Raw genomic sequence first — 6,000 nt, forward strand, 5'->3', positions numbered from 1 at the left:
GGCTGCGGGATGTGTGTACGGAAGTGGCGCAAAGGGGGCTAAGGAAAAAAAAGCGAGCTCAAGTGTTGATCGGTGAACTGCGTCACCAATCAACGCTCGGCAGCTGCGCACGGAGGTGGCGCAAAAGTGGGGTGGAGGGGGGTAAAAATAGGGGGAAGGGGGATTGGGGTGGATGAAGAGAGATTGGGCAGGGATCAACAGTTAGGGTTGTAGTTAGGTGGCACAAAGGGGGGTGAAAAAAATGAAAAACGGCAGGCACAAGCTTGGATAAGTGACGTGTGTCACTTATCCAACTTTTGCGGCTGCGGGATGTGTGAACGGAAGTGGCGCAAAGGGGGCTAAGGAAAAAAAAGCGAGCGCGAGTGTTGATCGGTGAACTGCGTCACCGATCAACGTTCGCCGGCTGTGCACGGAGGTGGCGCAAAAGTGGGGTGGAGGGGGGTAAAAGGGGGGTGAAGGGGGGTAAGAGGGGGGGTGGAGGGGGGATGGGGGGATGAAGATAGATTGGGCAAGGGATCAGGGATCAATTAACACTTACAATTGTAGTTTTCTTTCTTCTTCTTTCTTCTGCAGGGATTGTGATGCTACAAGCTGTGGCACCACAATACCCAGCACAGGAGCTCTTGCTGCGTCTGACCTCTCTGCAGGAATCCTCAGCTAGAGTGAGGACCCCTGCAGACAGGTCAGACAGGTCAGAGGCAGGTCAGGGGGCAGGACACAGAGCGGTCACATCGCTGCTGTGACCTGTCATTGGTGGGATCGAATGATTACATCGATCCCACCAATCCCTGATCTGCCTGGTGACCATGGCAACTGCCTAGAATCGGAGCTCACAGCTCCGATTACTAGGCAGGTCATGCCCAGGTCACCAGCAGGGCACAGAGCGGTCACATGGTGACCGCAGCTGTGCCCTGTGGTTGGCGCGATCGCCCATCTAATTGATCGCGCCAGCCAACTCCTACAGGCCCTGCTGGGCCTGCATCAGGCTCCAGCACGATCGGTGCTAATATAGCACCGATCCTGGCCAGTACTGGCAGGGCACAGCGGCGATATAGCGCCGCTGTGCACTGCGATTGGCGCGATCGATCAGATCGGCGATCGCGCCAATCCGGGTGCTTTTTGGCCAGGCACCGGCTCTAGGATCGAGTACATCGGTACTCGATCCCAGCCTAGGACATCATTGTTTTAGCCAAGCTGATTGGCTGAAACAATGAGAAACGCTGCGATTGGCTGTTCAGAATTGAACAGCGAATCACAGCGCTCTGGATGCCGGGGGGGGCGGGATCGCAGCCCGGGATACCAACGCCATCTTTTCTAAGGTGAGATGGCGTCGGAATTTTAATGCGATCACCGCGACTTTAGTCGCGGTATCGCATTAAAGGGCCCGACGTACTATCCCGTCCATGGTCATACGGGCCCGGGTACCGTGGACGGGATAGTACGTCGGATGTCAGGAAGGGGTTAAATTCTCCTACTCAACTTGATCCTTCAACCCCTCACCCAATTCCTTTCTCACCTTTCTTACCCCCGTATCGGACGCTTCTTGTTCACCTACCTCTCTACGTAGAATGCCTATGTAGCCAGCACCATTTTTCACAAAGTTCATTGCCTCCGACTTTATCTAACCTACACCTTCCCTTTACGATCCTATCTTTTTGGAGACAAATGATCCTTTTTTGGTTCCTTGGGGCACTACACTATATGACACTCTTAAACATCGCTGATCAATGGATTTCCCGGCAGCGGAACCATCCTTGAAGAGTCTCTTAACATGATAAAAGTTTGACCAAATTTTAATTTGAAAAAAATTTTAGTTTTTCTTTGAAGATCGTTAACGGTATGTAATGTCAGTAAGATGGCCTCATCACAAAGGGCGCTAAAAGCCTTTCTAGTTATACAACTGTATTCAGAGGATAGACGATTCATGAGTCCAGAAAGTTGTGTCATAACTCCGGTGGGACCATCAATAATAGGTACATTGAAACTGACCTGATTGTAGATTGTCAATGATTCGCTGCCTGCATTTCTATCTTATTCATTTCTTTTACAGTTCCATATTTCCCAACAGTTTAGGTTTGCAACACTGTCCTGAGAATAGGACTAGTAAAAGGATAAAAATGGACAAACATGCATAAAATGTCCTAGAAATATGAGGTACTGAGACATTATAGACATCATAGAATATTGTACTGAAGAAGAACATGAAAACAAGTTTGATTTAGAATCCTAGAATATTAGAGCTGGAAGGGACCTCCGGGGTCCTCGTGTCTATCCCCCCGCTCAATGCAGGAGTCACTAACCCATCTCAGTCAGATGTCTGTCCAGCTTCTGTGTGAAGACTTCCATTGAAGGAGAACTCACCACCTCTTGTGGCAGCCTGTTCCACTCATTGATCACCCTCACTGTCAAAAATAATTAATCTGTGTCTCCTCCCATTCAGTTTCATCCCATTGCTTCTCGTGTTTCCATGTACAAAGGAGAATAATGATGATCCCTCTACACTGTGACAGCTCCTCAGATATTTGTAGACAGCTATTAAGTCTCCTCTTAGTCTTCTTTTTTGCAGCTAAACATTCCCAGATCCTTTAACGGGTCCTCGTAGGACATAGTTTGCAGTCCACTCACCATCCTGGTCGCTCATCTCTGAACTTGCTCCAGTTTTTCAATACCTTTTTTACAATGTGGAGCCCAGAACTGGACACAGTATTCCAGATGAGATCTGACCAAGAAGGAGTAGAGGGGATAATAACTACACGTGATCTAGACTGTATGCTTCTCCTAATACATCCTTGCCTTTTTGCTCCTGCATCACACTGTTGACCCATGTGCGGTCTGCTATCTATAAGAGTACCCAAGTCTTTTTCACACGTGCTGTTGCTTAGTTCTATTCTTCCCATTCTGTAAATGTAATTTTCCTTTTTCATGCCCAGATGTAGAAAATTGCATTTCTCCCTGGTAAATACCATTCTATTAGTCACTGCCCATTGTTCAAGCTTATCTAGATCCTTCTGAATCCTCTCTGTCTTCCCTAGTGTTAGCTATCCCTCCTAGCTTTACATTGTCTGCAAATCTGATTAGTTTACATTCAGTTCATTTATCTAGATCATTTATAAAAAAAAAGTTGACCAACACTGGGGCCAAGACAGAGCCTTGTGGTACCTCACTTGTAACACTGGGGCCAGGACAGAGCCGTGTGGTACCTCACTTGTAACACTGGGGCCAGGACAGAGCCATGTGGTACCTCCCTTGTAACACTGGAGCCAGGACAGAGCCATGTGGTACCTCACTTGTAACACTGGGGCAAGGACAGAGCCGTGTGGTACCTCACTTGTAACACTGGGGCCAGGACAGAGCCGTGTGGTACCCCACTTGTAATACTGGGGCCAGGACAGAGCCGTGTGGTCCCCACTTGTAACACTGGGGCCAGGACAGAGCCGAGTGGTACTTCACTTGTAACACTGGGGCCAGGACAGAGCCGTGTGGTACCTCACTTGTAACACTGGGGCCAGGACAGAGCCGTGTGGTCCCCACTTGTAACACTGGGGCCAGGACAGAGCCGTGTGGTCCCCACTTGTAACACTGGGGCCAGGACAGAGCCGAGTGGTACCTCACTTGTAACACTGGGGCCAGGACAGAGCCGTGTGGTCCCCACTTGTAACACTGGGGCCAGGACAGAGCCGTGTGGTACCTCACTTGTAACACTGGGGTGTTATGATTGAGTCACCGTAGGAGGCAAAAACAGAAATGCTAGCTAAGTCCAGAAAACCAGAGAAGTTGGCAACTATCAGATTGCAGACCCCTGAACCTATCAACACAACTAGCAGTAGCCGTGGGGGGTTCCTACGATGACCTAGACCCCTCGATCACAGCCGGAGAGATACATAGGCCTAAAGAAGGAAAGGGGAAATCTAACTGCCCCAGAGCAGACCCCAAAGCAATAGGCAGCCCCCCACAGATAATGACGATGAAGCAAGATGAAAACACTTACACAGACAGAAAGACAGGCTGAGCAAAGACGGGGCCCAAAAACTACCTAGATAGGAACGGATAGGAAGGCTGCTGTCTGCAATCTGCCAAAACCCTATCAGAGACATAAGCCAACAAGCTGATATAAAAATGGCCCTGAAGCAATTAAGCTTCAAAAACTAAATCAGCACTCAGGTACTTTCAGAAGACAGAGCTCACGGAACACTGCACACTCCAGCAGGGAGTGGCAGAATCCAAAAAGCAAGAAAAACAAAAACAAATCTTAAATGCAAAAAGGCAAAACAGAAAACTTAGCTTTAGGAGAGCAGGAATCAGACTGGTGTCCAAGAGTCCACAGAGAAATCACCCGCAGGGCAGAAAGGGCGTAGGCTGCCTTAAATCCAGTCAGTGACTCCACTCAGCCAATCATCTTCATCAGTCCCAGGTGCCTGATAATCAGGCTCACTACCTTCCTTCACTAGAATAGGGAGTTCACCAGGCCTCAGTGACGGAGGGGCAAATGAACTCACAACACTGGGGCCAGGACAGAGCCGTGTGTTCCCCACTTGTAACACTGGGGCAGGACAGAGCCGAGTGGTACCTCCCTTGTAACACTGGGGCCAGGACAGAGCCGTGTGGTCCCCACTTGTAACACTGGGGCCGGGACAGAGCCGTGTGGTCCCCACTTGTAACACTGGGGCCAGGACAGAGCCGAGTGGTACCTCCCTTGTAACACTGGGGCCAGGACAGAGCCGTGTGGTCCCCACTTGTAACACTGGGGCCAGGACAGAGCCGTGTGGTCCCCACTTGTAACACTGGGGCCAGGACAGAGCCGAGTGGTACCTCCCTTGTAACACTGGGGCCAGGACAGAGCCGTGTGGTCCCCACTTGTAACACTGGGGCCAGGACAGAGCCGTGTGGTCCCCACTTGTAACACTGGGGCCAGGACAGAGCCATGTGGTACCTCACTTGTAACACTGGGGCCAGGACAGAGCCGTGTGGTACCTCACTTGTAACACTGGGGCCAGGGCAGAGCCGAGTGGTACCTCCCTTGTAACACTGGGGCCAGGACAGAGCCGTGTGGTCCCCACTTGTAACACTGGAGCCAGGACAGAGCCTTGTGGTCCCCACTTGTAACATTGGGGCCAGGACAGAGCCGTGTGGTACCTCACTTGTAACACTGGGGCCAGGACAGAGCCGTGTGGTACCTCACTTGTTACACTGGGGCCAGGACAGAGCCGTGTGGTACCTCACTTGTAACACTGGGGCCAGGACAGAGCCGTGTGGTACCTCACTTGTAACACTGGGGCCAGGACAGAGCCATGTGGTACCTCCCTTGTAACACTGGAGCCAGGACAGAGCCTTGTGGTCCCCACTTGTAACATTGGGGCCAGGACAGAGCCGTGTGGTACCTCACTTGTAACACTGGGGCCAGGACAGAGCCGTGTGGTACCTCACTTGTAACACTGGGGCCAGGACAGAGCCGTGTGGTACCTCACTTGTAACACTGGGGCCAGGACAGAGCCGTGTGGTACCTCACTTGTAACACTGGGGCCAGGACAGAGCCGTGTGGTACCTCACTTGTAACACTGGGGCCAGGACAGAGCTTTACCTCTGAATGAACCTAAAATAATTCTCTGCTGAGTTCAGCAAAATCCAAAATTACCAACTTTCTTCTATCTCATTATGAAGCGTCACCATCATCTGCATATTACTGACTGGGGATGTCGGGTCTCTGTACAGAACGATCGCAGCTCTGCAGCATAAGTTAATGCAATTATTGTTTTGCTGCATCCTGGGAAGAATTACAGCAAACCTCAGCTCATGAAATTAGAAATTTAGTCCCAAAGCGTAATTAAGCTGAGGCTTACAGCGCTCAGAGACTGTAAACAAAGGAGCCAAAAGGATCTGAGCTGAGAGAAGAGACAGAAACAAAGAGATAAATAATAAGATGAAACTTCAAGATGTCAACTCACAGAGGCTTGCGAAATTATTCACCCCCTTGACTTTTTACCTATTTTGTTACATTACAAC

The sequence above is a fragment of the Dendrobates tinctorius genome, unplaced genomic scaffold (genome assembly GCF_039654945.1).
Source record: "Dendrobates tinctorius isolate UK_male_01 unplaced genomic scaffold, ASM3965494v1 ptg000455l, whole genome shotgun sequence".
NCBI classification, from domain to species: domain Eukaryota; kingdom Metazoa; phylum Chordata; class Amphibia; order Anura; family Dendrobatidae; genus Dendrobates; species Dendrobates tinctorius.